Here is a 24,394-nt window from a genome sequence, read left to right as displayed (position 1 = left end):
AAAAATATATCTTGGAACGTTCAAGTACAGATCCTTATAACAAAAATTATTATTTTTAGATACCTCAATGAGTCTATTAAATCGCAATATTAAATTTTGGTTTTATCTCTGAAAAAAAGGAAAAAAATGGAAATATGGTAAAAATCGTCATTTTAATGATATTATATGAAAAGATGGTACTATTTTCGACCAAATGTTTTGCAAAATAGTGTCAAATATAAAATACAGGAAAAATTCGAATACTTTTGTGAGGAAATTTTATGGACTTGTTTTTAAAAAAAGTTAAATTTATTTAAGTAAATGTAATTTATCAAAATTTTAAAGAGTGTGATATTAAACCTTATGACTCTCTAGACAATCACGGCTGTTATGGAATCTGATTGCTCTGGGAATCAGATTTGAAACCGACCAAAATTTATTTTTGTGTCATAGAAACCAATGTCATTGGTTTCATATTCGAATCAGAATTGTAATCAGAATTTGATGTCATAGAATCTGATGTTCGTTTTTTTTTTTTTGCAGAAATAATCCAGCTGACTGCTTACAGATTTGCAGTTTTCTTTTGTTTTTTGTATTGTTAGTTTGTGGAATGTTGTTGGAAAATGTAAGTTAAATAAATAAAAAATTAATAATTTGTAAATATTCAATTATTTTCGGCACAAATAGGGGCAAGCATAGAAATGCAACACAGAATGCATTATTTTTAGAGTTCATGGAGAAGAATCCAAAGCAAAAGGTTTCACAAAACGCGATAAAATTTTAGTGGATTCTCTTTGGCAGAATTGATCTACGTTTTTCACTTTCATCCATCCTTAGTTTTATCCACTGAGGACTTACATATTTTAGCAGAACTTTCAGTATACGACTTAATACAACTGATACAGTACTTCTGCGTAGACTTATGGTGGACCTTTAGTAAGACCCTTCTGCTAAAAATCGCAATGTTGCAGCCAGTTGAATCACGCAGGGAATGGTTGATGGTAACAAATGTTCTTTTACAATGTTTAACACCATTACGAACGCTTATTTATTCAGGCGGTATTGTCCAATGAATCTGCAAACCACTAAAGTGTTAAAACCACTTCCCGGCCAAATCAAAATCTCTTACACAGATTCTGGCAGTTCCAATGGATTGCTGTGATCCCTTAAAATTTTCCGATTAATTCGTTCATAACTTTCTTCCTCCAACAATAAAAATACTGCCTCAACCATTTCAATTCTTCTGAAAATTTAACTAAACTAAAAAATGTAAGCAAAAGAAAATAACTGATTCGAATATGGGTTTTGTTTATTTTCGAAAGTAGGCAAAATCAAGACGATTTCATCGGAAATTGATTTCAATTTCTGATAAATTACCAATTCTGACTTGGATTCCATAACAGCCGTGAATATATCAAATTTAATTATTCATGTGAACATTTAGAAAATAACGGGCGAGCGGGATATTATATGAATTAAATACAAAATTTCGTATATTTGGAAAACTATTACATAACTCAAATATTTAATAGATAGATAGAAATTGACGAACTTGCAATAATTTGCGTGGCATCTCTCATATGTGGTTGAAATTTTCAAAACCTTTAAGTGGGTTTTTCATTTATACTAGAGGGTAAAGCAAATATTGTATATCCCAAGGCATTAGAATAATAATTATTCTTTAAGACTAAAGGTATATATTAAATTTTTGTCATCAAGAGAAATTATAATAAACTTCTAACAAAAATTGTATAATTTAGTAACTAAATTAAACAATTAAATTCGATAGGGGTAACGAGCACACCGGGTTTTAGCTAGTTTTAAATGAAAAAGAACGAAAATATATTAATGAAGTGATGTATTAATAAAAGTATTTGCTACTTATAAACTACAACCACATGTATTTTGTTTTTGGAATAATTTAAGATTGTGTCAAAATCATATGGTTTTTGCTTATAAAATTTAACAAAAATCTCTTTTAACAACAACGTGAACAAAACATATATAAAAACAAGTAAGAGTGTTATATTCGGCATATACCGTAAAAAGAAATGCTCCCTTATAAACGTCAGGGTGATATTTGGAATATGGCTGAAGTCAATTATGGACTGAGCTCTTTTGAAATAACAAAATATTACTTTTTAAAACAAAAACGTTTATGAGTAATGATTACCTTCATATGCGTCAATTATGAACGGATACTCATGAAATTGTGTACAAAAATTTCGTTTTCTTTAAAACTTTTTGATGTCAAATTTCATCGCAATATTCGTATTTTAAATAAGGAAAACTCGTATTTTAAATACCAAAACTCTTTTTGAAGGGAATTTTTATAGGGGCTAGTGTCAGTTATAGATTAGTCCTCATTAAATTCGGAATGAAGAATTATATTCCTAAGTATAAACTTTATTATGTCGATTTTCATCGCTCTACTAGTATTTTCTGAATTTTATTCATCAAATTTTCTATATGTGGTGTACGGTCAATTATTGACCTATCCTCATAACTTTTGTAGTCTGATTTTGGTTAATATAGAACTTGTGTACATTGAATTTCACCTCTTTACTCCACATACAATTGGGCACTTTCATACTTGTATCACATTTTATCGCTATACTTGTATTTTTTAACCAGTAATTAGCGTTAAAGTAATTTTCTCAAGGAGAGGTTTTGGCTCGCATTAAACTTCTTTGTGTAAAATTGTCTCACTATATTCCAGTTTTTAAGCCAGTTATAAGCGTTATAGTCATTTTCAGAGGGGGACCTTATATAGGGGAAGGGTCATTTATGAGCCGATCAAAAAAAATGGTGCAGAGGTATGAAACTTACGTGTGTCGCATTTCATCGCTTTACTCGTATTTTTAAGCCAGTAATGAGCATTAAAACATTTACTGAAGGGGACCCAATAGGAGAAGATAGGGTCAATTATGGACCTATCCACTTAAAAGTTGGTTAATAGATTTTGGAGTTTCGTCACTATATTCGTAGTTTTGAGCCAGTAATGAGCGTTAATTTCATTTTCTGGGTGGACCTTATATTGGCGGGGGTAGGGTCATTTAGTTATGCTCGTTAAAGCAGTTTTTGGAGGTCGACTTGTTTGGGGGCTATCCGAAAAAGTGAACAGATATTGCCCATTTTTAATATCAAACAAACCTTAGCAATAGAGAATATTTATGCGAAATTTCAACTGTCTAGTTCCTCCCGTGTGTTACGGACAGACGGACGGACATGGCTAGATCGTCTTAAAATTTAATAAGGACCCACAATATATTTACTTTTATGGGTGACCAATTATGACCAATATTTCGATGTGTTCCAAACGGAATGACAAAATCAATATATCCCCATCTTTTTTTATGGTGGGTACTTACTTGTTGAGTTCTATATTGGGCTGTGCCGAATCTTATATACCCTTCACCATGGTGTGTTAAAATAATAATCAGTACCAAAAAGTACTCTTTTAAATCACTTCCTGCGGGCTCAACATGCTTATTTTCATGTTAATTTTCATGGTCGGGCATGGCCGACCATGAGTACATTTTTAAAATTTTTATTTTTTATAAAAAAACTTTTATGTTGAATATTACCATAATTCCAAAATATTTAAGCATTTTATTGATAAAAAAACTAAAATTTCTAAATGAGGCTTTATATAGGTCAAATATGGGCCGGTCCTCGGTAAATTTGGGAGAAGGATATATTTTTAAATAACAGTTAGTTTTGTTGAGTTTCATTTTCGATATAAATGGTTACAAGTCAATTTTAGACGTTTAAGATATTTTTTGAAGGGTGGTTTGTATGGGGGCTAGGGTCAAATAAGGGCTGATCCTTACGAAAATCTGCAGTGTCATTTATACTTATATAAAACTTATTTGTGCCAATTTTTAGAGAGATAGTAGAATATTTGACGTTATTATGGCATAAAAGGTACAAATCGGGAGGTACGGTTGGATGGGGGCTAGGTGAAATAATGGACCGATTTTAACCATTTTCAATAGGCAAACAAGCTTGGTCCAAATTTCATTAAATTATCTTGAAAATTGTGGCCTGCAGCAGGCGCACAAGGTTTACATGGACAGCCAGCCAGCCGGACGAACGGACAAAAAAGGATTCTGTATTGATCGGTATACTTTAAGGTGGGTATTGGACCAATATTTTTGTATATTACAAACATCAGCACAAACGTATAATACCCTCCGCACTATAGTGGTGTAGGGTATAAAAACTAAAACGTACCAAAAAGTACCTAATTCAGACTATACATACCTAATTTAATATTTCCAGGTTCAATATTATAGAAAATATAAAAAGTACCTAATAAAGAGCATAAAGTTCGCCTTTTTCGGTTATCACCTAATTCCAACTCTACAAACTTAATTTCATATATCAAGGTTTAATCTACATACTTAATTACGTGTTCCTGATTCAATATTATAGAATAATTAAAAAGTACCTTTTGAAAAACGAAAAATTACCAAAAAGTTCCCTTTTATGAGTTCTTACCTAATTTGGACTCTACATACTTAATTTCATATATCTGGGTTCAATATAACAGAAAATTCAAGAAGTAATTTTTGAAAAACGAAAAGGTACCAAAAAGTTGCCTTTTATGGGTTCCCACCTATTCCAGGCTCTACATGCTAAATTTCATGTTTCTATGTTCAACATTATAAAAATTTCAAAAATACCTTTTGTAGAACAAAAAAGTACCAAAAGTATGCTTTTATGTGTTTTCGCCTAATCCAAGCTCTACATACTTAATTTCATGTTTTAGGTTCATTATTATAGAAAATTTAAAAAGTAGCTTCGGAAAAACGAAAAATAACAAAAAGTACCTTTTTATGGGTTCTCACCTAATTCCGAATCTACATACTTAATTTCATATTCCTAGGTTCAATATTATAGAATATTAGCTCTTTCAACCCGGCGTTACTCGTGATTTTAAATGATTTATAATATTAAATCTATAATTCTATGCATGTAAATTAATATTTATATCTATATTCAAGATATATAACAAGTATGAATGTATAGTCGGACTTAGCCGACCATATGATACCCTACACCAGACAGTATGTATGTTAAAAACAAGTAGGAAAGTATTGTCGGGCATGGCCGATCATATAATACCCTACACCATGAGTATATTTTTAAAATTTTTACTTATTATAAAATTTTTATTTTTTGTAAAGAGACTTTTATGTTGAATATTACCATAATTCCAAAATATTTAAGAAATTTATTGATAAAAAACTAAGGTACCCCGTTTTGGCTCCAGTAAGATTCACCGGGGATACAAATGCCTGAACGAATTCTCAAAGGAGTTCCTCAGCAAGTGCATCACTAAGGTTAGAGATGCATGTGTAGGTTTAAGCCTTAACTAATCCCTAATGAGGAAATTCCAATGAGACCTCGTACAAGATTTTGTTACCAAAGATGAGCGCCGAAGCACCCAAGATGTTGGAATGCCTTAGACGGCAGAATCCCAAAAGAGTACTACCTTAATAAAATTGTTCGGACGTGTTTTGGATTGCTTTTTATTATAATTGTCTTATTCAACTGATTTGATTGATATTATTCCTTTGCGAAATATTAGTGACATTGAAAGCAGTGCAAGAGCTAAATAATAGTAAAATTCTTATAAAAAGTTAAATTAATATATTTTGTTTTTGTAATATACACAAATCATCTTCAACATACAATATTTTGCATCTTTTTAACATCTGATCTCATTAAACTACATATAGTAATATTTTTTACAACGTTGAATTACATTCACTTACGTTTAAATACAATTTTTCTTGATCTATATTTTAATAACCTAACGAAACATCTGATTATAATTATTATCATGAACTGTCTAAATAAAAACTCTACCATTACTAGTGATGAAGGGGGAGATGATAGCCTGTTGGCTAAGCCATGGTCTCTGCCATTTTAAGTGAAGTGGGCTACCTGTCCTAGTTGCGGAATTTTTTTTAAAACATAATGGACTTCATTAGTGCTGTACTGTCTGTAGAAAAATTAGTGATAGTTTTTTTTCAAGAAACCCAACCCATTTATGGAAATTCAATAATAGTCCAGCTCATCTTTCGGTTCATCATTAATACAAATCCCAAACGCTGATGTTATCTTTGGCTCTGAAATTGATGCTGCTTCATCTATACATAATAATCCTGCTCCTTTTATTTCTGATACACCCAATCAATTAAACCAACATAATCTAAACTATGCTGAAGTTAATAAGAATAAGGATAAATCCTTTTGTTAATAGAGAATTGATAGTTATTCTACCGAAAAAAATATCTTCATATCCCATTTTGCATTTGATTCTTCTGCCGAAGACATAAATTATTACATAAAATCCAAATTCAATCAAGATGCTGATATTACATTTTACAAATTTAATTATTCGTTTAATATTTTTAACTGTGTAGTTAATGCGTCATTCTGGCCAAACCACGTTCTAGTTCGGGAATACGAATACAATCAACGGTCAAATAGTATTGTAATGTACCAACGGTCGTCAAGTATTGTACCAAAAAAACTGATTAAAATTATTTATAACCAACTTTATATTATATATCAAAATGTGCGTGGATTAAATACTAAACTATACCCTTATTCTATAATTTTTCGTTCGTTTCTGTAAATGTACAGAGACAAAAGCGTTAACATGAATATTTTGTATTCTATGATAATAACAGTTTTAAAATTGGTTTGTGAATATGATAATCAATTCAAATTTACCAGATGCACAATTTTTTTAACTTTAGAACAATTAAGAAATAATTTGTTCGAAATTTAAAAAAAGTTTGACGTGGTAATATGTTTTCAATGTTATTGTCAAAATCATTACAATTATTTTGTAATTTTTTCACCTATTCGGGAAAAAACGTTATAATTTTCTATTAACTCGTTTATTTTCGCGATCGTTTATTTAGCCCAAATGTTCATATGGATTTTGAAGATGTTTGTGCAATGCTTGAGCCCTCTGTCTTTTTAATGGATGTTATAATTGGCCATACAAAATGTTATGTTTTTTGCAGTTACAATTTCTGAGATACGCGACCTTTACTGTTTATTTTGTAAAAGAATTCCTTTTAGAGTCTTCCTGTATGTCTAAAACACAGGAAGATATTTTGAAAATATCATCAAAAACGATCCAGCCGTTTATTAGTTAAAAAGTTATAAACGTCCATAAAAGGTCCCAAAACATATTTTTTACACATTTTAAGATAGATAGCTTTGGTTTCAACCATCATGTGTTCATATTTACTAAGACTTGGCAAAACTAAACTCAGAACTAATATGTGACAATTTTCAAGTTTATCGACGAGAAAGATTTATAGTAACAACTGGTGGTGGAGTATTATTAGCTATCTCTAATAAAATTTCAGCCGAACCCTCTGTCTTTTTAATGGATGTTATAATTGGCCATACAAAATGTTATGTTTTTTGCAGTTGCAATTTCTGAGATACGCGACCTTTACTGTTTATTTCGTAAAAGAATTCCTTTTAGAGTCTTCCTGTATGTCTAAAACACAGGAAGATATTTTGAAAATATCATGAAAAACGATCCAGCCGTTTATTAATTAAAAAGTTATAAACGTCCATAAAAGGTCCCAAAACATATTTTTTACACATTTTAAGATAGATAGCTTTGGTTTCAACCATCATGTGTTCATATTTACTAAGACTAAGCAAAACTAAACTCAGAACTAATATGTGACAATTTTCAAGTTTATCGACGAGAAAGATTTATAGTAACAACTGGTGGTGGAGTATTATTAGCTATCTCTAATAAATTTTCAGCCGAAGAAATAAAAATTAATTTATCCTCTAATATTGAGTTTATTGTAGTGGTAATAAAACTCCATACATGTTCATACATACCTCATCAATCAGACTTATCAATATATCAACAAAACATTGATGCAATAAAAATGGTGTCTCTTAATACTAATACTAATGATTTAATGTTTGTTCTTCGTGATTTTAACTTACCACAAATTGCATGGCATTTTTCCACTGAATATAATATTTACTAGCTTTTTGATTTTAAATGATTTATAATATTAAATCTATAGATCAATTAATATTGTCTTTGCTTTTTACTTCTAAACTTAATATGTCGAAATTTAAATCCACATTCAAAATATATAATTCAGGACAACTTTCAAAAAATTTACCAAAAATTTCAAAATTCTTTGGGTAAAAAATATTAATATTAAAATTTCGGATTTTTTATAATTTTCTCCTTTAAAGCACGATTAAATGCTTTTAAAATTGAGAATGCTAAAACCAGAATATATTTCCTTAAGGGGCCTTTACATGAACGTACGCAAAGTCTAATAAAAAAGTAAGATAAAATTTCATCCGTATTTCAAAAAAGAGAATTAAAGTCGATTGGTTTCTACTTTTTGTGTTTATATGATTGGTATAAAACAATAACAAAGTAAGATGGAAACAGCTGTTTCACTTTTTTGAGTTTACATAAAAATACATCCCTGATCTAATGCAACGAAGATTTTCCATCCGTATTTTCTCTCAATGTAGTAAGATTTTATTACATATTGTGTTTATACGATCCCATCCGTATCTACATAAAATTTTGACAGATCATATTACTTGTGAAAAGAGGCTTTAGAATAAATAATATTGATTGACTTAGAGAAAAAGTGTGTACGATTTTTTCCCTTTTCTGATTCATGTTTCAAAAAATGCCTATTTCCAAAACAGTCTTGAAGTGTGTAATTCAAATTTTATAAATATAGCAAAAATACAAATATTTCCTTTGCAGTTTAATTTGTCAAAAATATTGATATTTATAAATTTAATTATATTTTAATTCACACAAATTCAAAAACTTTATATTATTTTAAAATTACATAAAATAAACAAAATTTTTATTTAAAAGGTTTATAAAACAACATTTTCATACAAAATCTATTTTAAAAACCGTTTATAAAAAATTTTGTTTGTGAATAAGCATAAGTATATAAACGGACATTACTTTTGTTCCTTCATTTAAAAAATAATAATTTTACGTCATTCCGTATTTCGTCCCTTTCTGATTTTTTAGAATAACGATAAACCCAATTGAAAATTCTAAGTTTCTGTTTAAAATTTCTTAAAGTCGGCCCAGCCATTTAGGTGTGAACCTTATGAAAAACACGAAACCCCCTTTTTACCCAGTTTAATTTAATTTTTCTAAAATATATCTTTTGACTGATTACAGCAAAATACTTCTCAGGTATATGCATATTTCCGAAAAAGTACTTAAACTACACATAATTACCCGTTTTTACCCGTTAAGTTTGAATTACCCACATGCATATTTCCCCCCTCTGGTTCAACTTTCGCAACGAATCTTTTTCAATATAATTTCGCGTTCGAATATACAAAAATTAGTTTTCAAGCACAAAGGTACCGATTTTCCCTGTCTTTGATACCAGTTTTGTTCCAACTTTCGCAACGCAGTTTTGCTAATACATATTTCTGACATTTTAGAATGCTAAATCGAAAATATTTTTGCATTAAAATATCCAAAAATAAGTTTTAATGTACAAAAGTACAAATTTTCCCGTTTTTTGTCGTTTTCACCCATTTTTTACCCCTTCTAGTCCAATTTTCGGAAAGTTATATAACCAGACGCTTCCAGATATATATCTTTCTATGTTCCAAATTTAAAGAAAATCGGTTCAACCGTTTAGGCGTGATTGACGCACAATCAAACTTACAAAGAAATTTAGAATATATATTAGGAATATTAGGATGTTCCCATAAGTGATGATATTTTTAATAATTTCTCAAAATTATGACTTTATCAAAATAACAGAATTTACAATATTTTTGGTAAACTGTTAGATCTGGTATTTGTAAATGAACACAATGAATGTACAATAAATCGTGTTGAACCACTTACACTACCCGAAGATCGTTACCATCCCACAACTGAAATAAGCGGCAACATCCAGAATACCTATACTGACAATGATAAAAACACTGTTAAAAAGATAAACTATTTTGTTTTAAACGAGCTAACTACGTTGAATTTAACAACCTTCTACAAATACAAATTGGCTTGAATTGTTATCTACTCCAAACGATCTGCCAAATTCTATTGATAATATTATTGGAAAGTTTTATGAAACATTGTATCAATAGATGAGTGAGTGTATCCCGAAAAGTATACCTAATCCACTTAGTACTCAGTCGAATCAATCAATGTCATCATATTTAATTGACACTACCCACATAGTTAAATATTTAAAAAGTTTAAAAATAAATCATATAAATCATATTGTTTAATAAATCGTTAAAATATGGTTATTTTTTTATCAAATTTGGAAAAAATCTTTTATAATCGCTCTATTCAAGTCTGGAAACAAATAAAATGTAATGAATTACAGAGGCATTGACACCCCTTCAACATAGTTTTTGCAAAAGATTCTCTGATATGACAAATATTCTACAGCTAACAACTTCAGTTAATGAAGGATTTGTAAATGGTCAACATACCGATGTTATTTACAACAATTTTAGCAAAGCTTTTGACAAAGTAAATCGTCTAGTCTTGCTAAAAATATGGATGCTTTAACGATAGTTATCTAAGCTTATTATAATCGTTATTATTTAGAAAACAATCCGTAAAATTTAAAACGTCAACCTCCAAAACTTTTTTTGGTTATATTTGGTGTTCCTCAAGGAAGTCATCTTGGCCCAATTTTGTTCTTAATCTTCACCAACGATATGCCAAAAGCTGTCAAATATTCTAAAATATTAATGTTTGCGGATGATGTAAAAATAATCGCAAGCTTTAAACATCCATCAGATCGTATTTACCTATAGAACGACTTAGATAATTTCTACGTCTGGTGTAAGCAAAATTTAATGGATTTAAACTTAACAAAGACAAACACATACATTTTTCAATAAAATTTGATTCTAGCATATTTTTTCACCATCAATGGCTCCAAATAGGATTCTGTTGACACTATTCTGGATCTCGGAATTTTGCTTTTTGAATCAGTGCAAAAATAATTTTTATTACGATTTAATAATCCATTATACATGAAAAAGTTTCGGGAGGGGAGAAGGGATATTTACCCCTTCTCCCCTATGAGCCTATCCTTATAAATTTTGGTAGATGAATTTACGTCTACTTCAAAGTCATTTATATAGATTTTAATCGTTTTATAAGTAATTATAAGTTAATTTTGACATTCAAGTCATTTTCTGAAGGGAAGTCCGTATGGGGGCTAGGGTCAAATGAAGCCCGATCACAATAAAAATTAGTATTGTCATTTATTGTTCTATAAAACTAATTTTTTCTGATTTTTGTTGAAATTATAAAACATTAAACGTACTTATGAGCATAAAGGCCTGATTCGGGGGTACGGTTGTATGGGGGCTAGTAGAAATAATGGATCGATTTTAACCATTTTCAATAGCGATCATCCTTGAAGCAAAAAAATATCATGTGCCAAATTTCATCAAATTATCTTGAAAATTGCAACCTGTAGCATGCGCACAAGGATTACATGGAAACACTGATAGACAGACGGACATAGCTAAATCGACTCAGAAACCATTTATACAAAACGGAATAAATGGTTTAAGTATAAAGGGATCCTTTGACATAAGCTCAAGAAAATTCCCGTGGTTGATGATTCAATCGCTGGTCTTGAAATGATAGAGGAAAACTTTATCAAAGTCTTAGGCAAGGCTTTCGAAGTTCCCTGCCCAATCACAAAGGCTAAAGAAAACTTCCTTCCATGGTGGAATTCAGAGCTATCTAGGCTACGTAAGGAAACACGTAGAGCCTTTAACACAAGCTACAACAATAAATCGTGGCAGCCATACCGAGACAAACTAAAGGTTTATAAGGAAGCTATAGCACTCGTAAAAAGAACCTCATGAAGAAGTTTCTGCAAATCTATAGTTAACACAAAGGACTCTGCTAGACTTACCAAAATTCTTGCTTGGTCATTTTTAGTCAGTCATTTTTATTCCCAAATTCCCGAAGGACTTTCGACCAATTAGTCTTTCATCTTTTTAGTTCAAAACGCTGGAAAGACTCATCGAGTCACATATTAGGCAACGACTAGAGAGCTCATCACAGCTTTTAAATAGTCAACATGCCTACCTCAAAGGACGATCTACTGACATAGCTCTACATTAAATTGTAAGAGTCATAGAAAGATCCCTCGAATTCAAACAATACACTGTGGGAGCCTTCTTAGACATAGAAGGTGCGTTCAATAATGTAAATACTTCTGCAATTTAACAAACTCTTGCTAATCTGGATGTTGAAGTGTATATCAGCAACTGCTTGGTAACTATGTTGAAATTTAGAATAATAACTGCAAGTCTTGGTAATAACGTTAAGTCCAAACAAGTGGAACGAGGCACACCGATCGTTGTTAACTCGATTCTTATGGAACTGGACAACAGAGAGATAAAGGTAGTTGATTATGTGAACTACGTTGTTATACTGATATTATGTCTGGTGCTACTCAGCAACTGGGCTACAGACATTGGTCTAGGAGTAAATCCAAGCAAGACAATGGACTGGTACTATTCACAGCTTCAACCTGCCACGGTTAAAAAAGTGTGAAATTCTCTTATCAAACAATGCCAAATATCTAGGAACTATTCTAGACTCCAATTTATCATGGAAACTCAACATCCAGCACAAGGTAAAGAAGGCAACGGTCTCCTACTATACCAGTCGTTAGATGTCTGAAATGAAATGAGGACTTAGTCCCAACATAGTTAAATGGATGTACACAGATATAGTACGTCCTATTCTAACATACGGATCTCTTGTATGATGGACTTCAACTAAGATGAAGTTTGTTGTAGATCAGCTATACAAAGTTCAGAGATCTACATGCTTTGGCATAACAGGTGCTATAAGAACTAGTCACACAAAAGCTCCGAACACTATATTGCACATCCTACCTATAGATCTGCATATAATAGCCATACCTGCTTTGAGCGCAGTAAGGCTTAACTCATCCGGAAGTTGGAGATCAAGAACATATGGGCACGCCATGATTTTAAACTTGTTATCTCCAATCTTGAACCAACCATCCAACTATATTACCCCACACACGGACTTTGATAGAGTCTTCAAAGTCAGAGTTCCTTCCAGGAGCGAGTGGTGAGCGAATATATCACCAGAAGCTGAAGTAAGTATATCCCACCGTCTTCCCAACAACTGTAATGTCTTCCTGGCTAAAATATTTGCTATAATGTCACCCTGTAGGGTATTACATGACCTCAATATTTGCGGCAACATAAGAATCTTTGTCGATAGTCAAGCGGCACTTCTCTCACTAAACTCTTATACTTCTACTTAATTATTAGTTAAACAATGCAAGAAGGATCTGGCAATTCTGGGTCGCCTGTCTGGCATTAACCTTGTTTGGTTCCCTGCGCATAGAGAATACTACGGTAATGGAATCTCCCTTTCAATGATCACTTGGGCTCCCTTTCAATGATCACTGTCGTAGTTGCAAAGGCAGGGAAAAGAAAGAAACGGTCTTCCATCACCTCTCTCAGTGCCCTACTCTTTCCGTAAAGAGAACTCGCTTCCTTGACAATCACTTCATATCTAACCTGAGTTTAGGCTTAATGATATCCTCAGATTTTTCACAGCTACGAGCTGTTTTTATAATACTATAAATACAACATCTGACGAGTAGAGTGGTCCGATCAAAACGGAGTCTCTTTCATTATACTTGACTGTTCGCGCGTTTTGAACTACCACATAAACCAACCAATTGTTATATTATCTCAAACATACAGACTTTATATTTTCTTAATACGGGCGTGCCTCCTCGCCCACTTGAAATTTCAAATTAAAAAGTAGCCTATCACCAATTCCAGACATACAGGTAAAATAGAAAAATCGAATTAATAAAAAAAGGTAATTTTACTCCCTTGAAAAACATATCGTTGATATGAATAAAATTTTGAAGAAATTTCTTAATTTCTTGTAAAAAAAACATGAAAAAATAAAGAAATAGGCCTGTGGCTATGAAGAAATTTCGTTTATTCTAACTAAATCGCTTTTTTAATTTTAACTAAATCACTTTATTAAAATTGAAGATATTTTTTCAATATAGCTAAAGGTATGTATAAATATATAATGGCCTGTGGAATTGAAGAAATTTCCTTAAATTTATATATTTTTTCAAATTGAATAAACAAGAACTTTTGGAAATGTGTAACGAAAACTATTTTATATTATTGCAAATGTATGTCCGTTTAATGTACATGTATTGTTAAATAAATATATTAAAAAAATTAAATTAAAAGAAAATGGACTTCTGACATATTTAATATATGGTCACAGTATAGAAAGCCATTGGATTATAAATTGTTAAGTTATTCATTAAATCTCAACAAAAAATGTTTCTCGTGGGTACGTATGGATTTTCATCTGTTATATTCAAAAGCAGACTGTATCCATGACAATTTCGAAGCCCTCTAAGCTTGGTGCCAACAACAGAAACGTATGTTTCAAATGTACCAAAGAGAATTTCAGCGAAACTTCTTTTTTATTGATGGAAACACAGTAGCCGCTTATGAAAAAGAATTAATGAAAAAAATGTCAAACAAGCCGTTAAAATTTAGCCAATATTTAATATTAGAAATAATGATATATTTGAAGCCATAAAATACCGCATACATTCCCATTAGGTGCAATTGATATCTGTTTTAAAATATATTTTGTATTAAATTTAGAATATCTAAAAGAATATTTGTTAGTTTGACCGTTTATCCAAAAGCATTTTTATAATATTTCGACAAATATTCATTGTAGTAGTACCCAAGAAATACATAATTGTATTGTTACTTAATTTTCTATGAACAATTTTTCTATGTTTACAAATAATGTTTAATTTGTTTAATATTTAAAAATAATTTATGTTTAAAGCATAGTTCATTTCATAAAAGACGACATAACACTTAAAATCGTATTGTTTACTTATTAAAACGCTGTTATTTAAGCAGTGGATAGTTTTTAATATAATTTATTTATATAAATAAAAATGTCTACCTATGCACGTATTAAATATATATAAATATCGATTATATTAATTTTTATAATAAATGTTTACTTTTATGTTAATTACTAGCTAATACCCGATGTGTTTCGCTACCCCAACCAAAAAAATACATAATAACCAAAAAAAATATTTATTTAGTTACCAAATTATAAAAACTTTCTTAAAGGTTTATTATAATTTTTTTTGATGATAATATATTTCATTTAAATTAAAATATACTTTTGTTCTTAAAAAATAATCCATATACTAAACGGCTGATTCGATTTTCTTGAAATTTTCACAGCGTATTACTGTATGTCTGGAATAGGTAATAGGCTACTTTTTATTTTGAAATTTCAAGTGGGCGTGGAGCCACGACCATATTAAGAAAATATAAAATCCGTATATTTGATATAATATAACAACATGGACTAGTGTTATGGCATCTCCCATATAAATTAAATACAGAAATTCGTTAACCTTGGAAAGTATAACAGTTAGAATCTTAAAATTTTGCACGAATAACTTTAACTTCCATGTTAACATTTTGCGTAATAAATTGGAGGACTACCCATGAGAGGAGCGCCACCTCCCATATTAATTAAATACAAAAATTCGTTTTTCCTGAGATAATATAATAGTTAAAGTCCTCAAATTTTGTAGGAGCCACTTTAGTGTCAATATAATTATATAGAATAACAAGTTGGCGGACTAGCGTTAAATTAAATACAAAAATTCGTTTATCTTGGAAACTATTACATATAAATATTTTGTATATTAAATTAGCAAACTACGCAAAGGGGGCGCACACCCATATAAATTAAATACAGAAATTCGTTAACCTTGGAAAGTATAACAGTTAGAATCTTAAAATTTTGCACGAATAACTTTAACATCCATGTTAACATTTTGCGTAATAAATTGGAGGACTACCCATGAGAGGAGCGCCACCTCCCGTATTAATTAAATACAAAAATTCTTTTTCCTGAGATAATATAACAGTTAAAGTCCTCAAATTTTGTAGGAGCCACTTTAGTGTCAATATAATTATTTAGAATAAAAAGTTGGCGGACTAGCGTTAAATTAAATACAAAAATTCGTTTATCTTGGAAACTATTACATATAAATATTTTGTATATTAAATAAGCAGACTACGCAAAGGGGGCGCACCTCCCATATTAATTAAATACAAAAATTGTTGGGAAACCAATATAACTAAATTCTTAAAATTTTGCACGAAGAAATATTCATCTGAAAATTTTTAAGAAAAAAGAACGGACTTTTATCTGGGGAGGCCCCAGCATGAATAAAATAGAAAAATTCGTATATCTGAGAAACTATATGAGCCAGAATCTTTAAATTTTACTTGAAGAATTTTGAAATTCATCTGAACATTTAGAGTACAGCGAGCGAACTTTTAATGGGGACTTGATATCTTCCATATGAATAAAATAAAAATTTTGTTCATCTAGGAAAATATAGAACTAAAATACTTTAATATACATCTGAACATTTTGGAGGAAAAAGGGCAGACTTACATCTGGGGAATTTAAAGCCCCCACATGAATTCAATAGAAAAAATCGTATATCTAAGGAACTATTAAAACTAGAATCTTCAAATTTGACATTCATGTGAACATTTAGAAAATAACGGGCGGACTTTCTACGGGGGCCTTGACACCACTATATGAATTAAATACAAAATTTCGTATATATTAAAAACTGTTAGATAATTCAAAATTGTCATAGATAGATAGAAATTGGCGAACTTGCAATAATTTGCTTGGCATCCCTCATATATAAAATATTGTTAATCTGGAAATCTATTGTGGTTAGAATTTTCAAAATCGTTAAGTGGGTATTTTATTTATACTAGATGGTAAAACAAAAAATATTGTATATCCCAAGGCATTAGAATAAAAATTATTTTTTAGGAATAAAAGTATATATTAAATTTTAGCAAGTGTTGTGTGTTGTTTGTTTGTGTGTTTATATGTTTGTATGTTTGAACGTTATAGACTACTAAACGGCTGAACCGATTTTCTTAAAATTTTCACAGCGTATTGCTGTATGTCTGGAATAGGTAATAGGCTACTTTTTATTTTGAAATTTCAAGTTAAGAAAATATAAAATTCGTATATTTGTGATAAGTTAGAACAGTTAGAGTCCTCAAATTTTGTCGGAGCCACTAAAGCGTCAATATGATTATTTAGGATAAAAAGTGGGCGGACTAGAGTAATGGGGCGTGGCATCTATCATATAAATTAAATACAAAAATTCGCTTATCTGGGAAACTAATACAGTTAGAATCTTAAAATTTTGCACGAATAACTTTAACATCCATGTAAACTTTTTGGTAATAAATTGGCGGACTACTATGTGGGCTTGGAGCCCCCATGTTAATTTCTTGAGATAATACTACAGTTAGAGTCATCAAATTTTGTAAGAGCAACTTTAGTGTCAATATGATTATTTAGGATAAAAAGTAGGCGGACTAGCGTTAGGGGGACGTGGCACCTCCCATATAAATAAAATACAAAATTTCGTTTATCTTGGAAACTATTATAGATAGAATCTTAAAATTTTGTACGAATAATTAACTTTCATTTGAGCCCCCCATAGAGATGCTTGGCATCACTCATATGTAACATATTGTTAATCTGGAAAACTATTAAAGCTAGAATTTTCAAAATCTTTAAGTGGGTTTTTTATTTATACTGAAGTATTTTTAGGAATAAAATTATATATTAAATTTTAGCAAATAAGAATTAAATAGATCATTAATGTATTATTTTAGAATTTAAATGAAATATATATTGTCATCAAGAGAAGTTAAAATAAACCTTTAAGAAAAATTTTACAATTTAGTAACTAAGTAAATAATTTGTTTGGTTATTATGTATTTAATTTTGATTGGGGTAGCGATGCACACAGGGTATTAGCTAGTATAGAAATAACATTTTGCATTGTTTAATTTTATTTTGTCAATAACATTTTGTATTATCAATGACAACTTTATATAACTTATAAACACTAAGAAAAGAAAATGTTCCCTGGGATTTAGTGTTAACTAAAATAGGGTAGTAAAAATAAAGTAAAATTTTTCGTTATAATTAATTGGAACAAAATTCATTATGTTAATTAAATAAATTTCTTCATATTTACCACCCCTAAACAACGAAACGATATTAGTAAATATGAAGAAATTTCTTCGTATTAACTATTTACTAAAATACAAAAAATTAACGAACAAAAATCTGTTATCTCGAATAAAATTTTCGTTGGCGTATAATAACACCCCAATTTTCAGTATTTATGTAAATTTTTGGTTCTGTGTATATATTGTGTTTCAACGATCCCATCCTTGTACACAAAATTTTTACAGGTCATATTACTTGCGTGCTCGTATGAAAGAGCTTTAGAATAAATAATATTCATTGGCTTAGAGAAAAAGTGTGTACTAATTTTTCCCCTTTCTGATACATGTTTCGAAAAATGCTTATTACAGCATTACAAAACAGTCATGAAGTGTGCGGTTCAAATTTCATAAATTCGTTTCAGTTCTTGTCATAATAAGACGTAATTGCATCACGAAATATAGCAAAATACAAATATTTAATTTGTCAAAAATATTAATTTTGTTATGAATAATATTATTATTCACAAACAACATCTGTTTCTGTATTATAAAAAATCATAAAAATACATCCCTTGCTTGTTTTTTAAATCATTCCAAAAAATTGGGAGAGGCATGAGACTGTCAAATTTTAAATTCCTCTCAATGTGTGATGGTTTCATTACATATTGCGTTTAGACCAATGGTGGCCAAACATGCCCCTGTGGGCATTGCGTTATTCTCACTTATACACACGCAATACAAATATTCTCAGCAACAAAACAAACTATACACACAACAAAAACAATTTTATTTAGTTGCTCTCTTTATGAAATGAGAATATTTTCAAAAGCTTTTACAAATTAATGTATGAATTTATTGTGTAGGATCGGTATTGTTTGATTACATTTTTAATGATAATTTCATTCTCTGGTGAACAGTGGTGTATTATATATGGGTCTCTCTTAGCCGTAAATTTAAATAATATCCTTTGCTAGGACTTTTATATCTTTTTAGTTGTTAGTTTTTCAAATTGTATTGTGATATTGCTTCTATTTCATCCGATTTTTGATTGCCAATATTTGGGTTTTGTGTCTTTTTCAAAGGTTTGTTTTGTAAGTTGGCATTTCATTGTTGTTTGATGCTTTGATAGTTGTATCTTATATGGGTTTAGAATTGTTTTGTTTTTATTCATATTGTTGTAAGAGTTGAGGTGGTCTTGTTGTATTAATGCGGTGTGGTGGAATTGCTGTAGTTGGTATTAGTGGTTTAAGTAGTTTCGAGTATGAAATTCCATTGCTTCAGATATCGTTTTATTTTTGGCAAGGTTGATAATATTTTATTTGTATTTATAGTGCTGAGGGAGTTTTTATCTTTTGATGTGTGGAAATATCTTTAATGTTTGATAAATTTTCAGATTGTTTATAGTGAGAGAGTGTCTTGGTCATTGGGAGAGATATTTTTAGTATTATTTTTTCCATCGGATTAACCATTTTAATTCTTATAGTTTTGATCTATTCTATATTGTTCTCTTATTTGTTCATATACATGAGTTCTTTGCATTGTGGTCAATAAATTTTTTTAGTGCATTTCCTATTCTGTCAGGAGTCTTGAAATTGTTTATTGTCTATCACAAAATATACAGAGATATCACTTTTGACATTTGAAAAAGTCTAAAATCTCTGTACACCCTGTGTGTCTATTTCAGTTGCTGGTCTTCTTATCATTATAAATATTTGCTGATGCAGTTCTTAAGGTATACTTAGTTTAATGTAATCCTTGGTATTTAATTTTTGATTCACTCTTTTTTTTCAATATTTTTTTGTTTTTTCTATATATGTCACTAATTTTCTTCTCGTGCATCATGGGGTTTAGAGTTTATTTGGTTGTGTTATGGTCGTATATTCTTAAAAGAGTTGGTGAGTTGTGTAAATGTGTTTTATTTAACATATTAGTAACTGATTGAATTGTTAGTCTAAGACATTTTGTGGAGGCGTCAAAACTATTTTGCTTTGGAGTTTAATTTGCGGATAGTGTGCTGTCATTGAATTGGTGAGCGGAGTAAGTTTATTTTGTTTGTTTATTTTTTATCTTGATTTCATTCGGCTACTTTCTTTAACAAATTTAGGTGGTCATCAAAGTTAGATGAAATGACCAATAAGTCGTCTAAATAGACGAATGCATTGGACTTTTATTCCTGAGGAATCACTTTGTCCATGAGCCTACACAGCCTTTGCGCAGCGTTGCACAAACCAAAAGACATCACAACATATTGATACAACGGCCGCCCTGGCATTGTGAAGGCTGTGTAGGCCCTGGATTTTCATCTAATTCAATTTGCCAGAATGCAAATTTTAAATCTACGCTACTAATATAATGCGTCTCGGCTAACCTACTCAGTATTCCTTCTATATTTTGGACTGGGTATGCATCTTTGATTGTTCTTTCGTTAAGTTTTCTTGCATGCAGGCAAAGTCTGTTTTTACCGGGTTTTCTTACTAAGGACTTTGACTAATTTCGATTACCCCTTATTTTAACATTTCATCCACTTCAGCATATATAAGTTCCTGTATGGCAGGTGAAACAGGGTAATATCTATCCATTATTGGTACCGTACCCTCACTTAGCTCTATTGTATGGACTTCCATCTGTGTTCGTCCTAATCCATGTTCCTTATACGTTCGGAAGGAAGATTTAACTTCATCTAATTGCTCTTGTTGTTCCAATGTGAGATCATGTTTCTCAACATTATTAGAGGAAATTTACTTTGCAAAATTCTTTCCAGAATTTTATCTCTAAATAAACTTGCTGCAATAAGTCTGGAACTAAATAAAATTCAATCCTACCAGATTTGCCTTATAATCTACATTTAAACTAGTTTTTCCGATCACATTATATTCTTTTCCACCTGCTGTCTTAACTCCTGCCAGAATTGGAATAACTTCTATATCTAATCTATCAATTATCCAAATTATTTAAACAATTCTTACCTAATATGCTAATAGATGCTCCGCTATCGAGTAATCCTTCTAAACTAATCCGAAAGCCCTCGGATCAGTGTTGTTGTTATAGCTGATAGCACAACATTTTCGGACGGACTGATTAATATTCCTAAATAATTTTTTTTATTCTAAATCTTTTCCTAGTTCTCCTAACTTTGATCAATTTTTCTGTCCCTGGTTCAGATTCAAATATTATCTTCCTTATCTTCATATAATTCTCTAATCTTTTCCCATAAGTATTACTAAAATTGTTCTCTAATCTATTATCAACACACTCTTCTACTCTTTTCAAAATTTTAATTTCTTTTCTTATTTGTCCTGTATTTTCAGTTTGGATCTCTATGCTCTTCAATTTCCGGTCTTTTGTGTTGAGCGTGATTCGACCGGTTTCCTCACGCTCCCCTGGAGGTTTTCCGAACATTTGAGACACGTTGTGGTAACTACTCCAGTAAATCCGCACTTATAGCAGAATAAGTTTCGCTGCATGGATGGACATTCTTTAAATAAATGACCTGGTGAGTGACAATTCCAGCACATGCTATTATCTGTTTTGCTCGTTTTCGATCTGTTTCTAGGATATATCTCTTCTATTATCTCCGGTGTTCATCTTCTACTATTTCTTCTATTTGTCTCCTCTGTCCATATCTTAACTGCGGTTGCATTGAAGCTCCTATATCCTTTCTACTATAATTTTTTTCAGAACATATGCCAGATAGTTTACCCAATGCAAATTTTCACTGTAGAACATCTCAGGGATGAATGCAAAGACATTCCTGAGATGTTCTTCGGTGAAAATTTGCATTGGGTAAACTATCTGGGATATATTCTGTCCTTTTTATAATTCTGATTATATCATATTCAGGTAATGGAGTTCTTAAGCGAGACCTAAGCTTTCTCATAACCTGAAAATATGCATCAATAGATTCTCCGGGCCTTTGCTTACACTCCTCTAAATCGCGCGTATTCGCTACGATTCGGGCCATACTGTACAATTAAGGCTTTCTTTAAATCATTCCAGGTTTCGATGGTCTTAGCATTACCCTTCATTAATTTGTGGAATTCGCCACATAATTCCCTCCATGAATAAGCATGATACTTTTGCAAATACTCAATTCTAAATATGAAATCCTCAATATTTAGTATATCCGTATTCCCATCAAAACTTACATCCCATTTGTCGACTCTAGCGTATGTGTTATGGTAATATCTTTCGGTCTCAATATTTACATTTGTTGTAGCATTTGCAAATTCCTGATTCCGTGAACTATTATCACACACATTACTACCGTCGTCAGACATTGGAGGAAAATCCAATCTTCTTTGAGGAGGATGGACTTTATCATACTTCTTCCTTTCTGGAGCTCTTGTAAGATGATCTATGGAAGGTTAATTGCCTAAGGAATTTATGCCTTCAGAAGATTTTCCAATTACTCTCATTTTTCTCATTTCTTTCATAATATCAGCAAAACCATCCTGTAAGCTATTTTGTATTCTCCTATCTAATATATTTTCCAGCTCATCCCTATATTATTTATTGGTTTCTATAATGAGTTCGCGGATTAAACCTGCATATGCTCTGGGACTATGTCCTATGGAGATTCCTCTTTGTAATTGGGGAATTGGTGGCGGTGGCATATTATAGTTTATTATGGTCTAGGATTATGAATCTTTGGAATTGCTCCTGTTGATTGCCCTGAATTTTCCTTACTGGGTTCGGTTTGGTTCTCTTAGCAAGTATTGGGAGTTTTAATTGTTTCGAACATATCTATAATATCGCCTGCTTCTATGTTTTCAGTTCCCGGAGGTGTTCTTTGAATGGGCATCGTGAATACTAATATCTTTGAATTCTAATTTATAAATTTATCAATTTTTCCTAATAGTTATGAGACAAACGTTAAACACAATATATTAACATATAATACTATACTAACTTAATAAAAAAATAAAATTTTACAAAACACTATAACACAAACAAGTTGTAATATTTTAACAAAGTTACAAAGGTTAATAACAAATTACAATAATTAAAATACATTAAAAAAAAAATTCACAATAACAGGTATGCGTCACAACACTTTCAAAAACATATATCTTACGATTTTACAAAACATATACTTATTACAATATTTTCACAACTTATATTATACAATTTCACAAAGGACAAATAACATATATAAGTTACAATAACAGTGGTTTTCCATAAGATATAAGAGTTTTTTCTTGGTGGTTGATGTTTGTAATGTTGAATATGTTTCTGGCGATTTCCTAAAAAAATGTGTTCTATAATGATAAATTTTCCTCTACTTTACTAAATGATATTGAAATTTGCTTATTTTCCAAATTTAGGACATATTTCAATTTACCTTACAATATTCTCTGCACATAATGCAAACTATCTTCTTGAGATTAGAACATTTATATGATGAGACTTTAATCTAAACAAAACAAAAAGAACTATAAACAAATTAATTAATTTCCTTTTCATTAGGACAACTTTGTTTATTTCACTATGCAACATAATTTCTCCTATCTTAATTATTTGTCATATGCAAACTAACTACAAATTTGATGTTAGGTCAATGACAATCATATCATGTCAAGAAATACGCAAACTAACCCCTTCTTTTGTTTACTTTACGGTTAGGCCGATTTCCGTTTTAACATGATATCGGTATTCGTTTCCTATTTATTGTTACGAAACCTTCTGTTTTTCTTTTGGTGGTCAAAGGTGCAGCCTCAGCTAGCTCAGACTCTGGCGTGGGATCTCAACCCTCGTGTGGTAACCCCAATTACGCAGTGATTTTTTTAATACTAGAACCACCTTGTTTGATTTACATTCCACATTTTGACATTTCTATTTATGACTGATTAACAAAACAAACAATTTAGACAACAGAAAACAAAACATAAGATCAACAAATCGAAACATTGAACAAATAAACAAAATTACACAAAAATCAATTATTAACAAAAAGAATCTAACAAGCTGAAACACAAAAGACATAAAAAAATGGAAATAACAAGCAACGCAAGCGAATACAAAACAAGAAACAACACATCAAACCAAAGTAAGCAAGGCGAAACACCATCACCCGGAACACACAAAATACGGATCACGAAGACAGTCCAGATGCCAATTCTACCTCACCACATTTTTTCACTTCCCCAGCTTAGAATGGAATCAAGCGATCCATAAATAAGAGCAAAGTCTTTATCAATCTAAAGAAACAATA

General features: G+C 30.7%; 1 long non-coding RNA gene across 4 annotated transcripts in view; it reads left to right on the top strand.

Annotated features, from left to right (window-relative positions):
- Window positions 1-23,121, top strand: part of LOC124421278 — a 42,936-nt gene extending 19,815 nt beyond the window's left edge. For 3 of the 4 annotated variants that reach the window (XR_006941548.1, XR_006941549.1, XR_006941550.1), the window contains exons 2-3: window positions 21,492-21,676; window positions 22,677-23,121. This is a non-coding gene — a long non-coding RNA (uncharacterized LOC124421278). Of the gene's footprint in view, window positions 1-522; window positions 605-21,491; window positions 21,677-22,676 lie in introns of those variants that run through there. The other variant, XR_006941547.1, reaches the window with a different exon arrangement.
- Window positions 23,122-24,394: the final 1,273 nt, after the last annotated feature.

This window comes from Lucilia cuprina, chromosome X (assembly GCF_022045245.1).
Source record: "Lucilia cuprina isolate Lc7/37 chromosome X, ASM2204524v1, whole genome shotgun sequence".
NCBI classification, from domain to species: domain Eukaryota; kingdom Metazoa; phylum Arthropoda; class Insecta; order Diptera; family Calliphoridae; genus Lucilia; species Lucilia cuprina.
The sequence above is the reverse complement of the archived record's forward strand: the minus strand, read 5'-3'. Positions and strand labels throughout refer to the sequence as shown.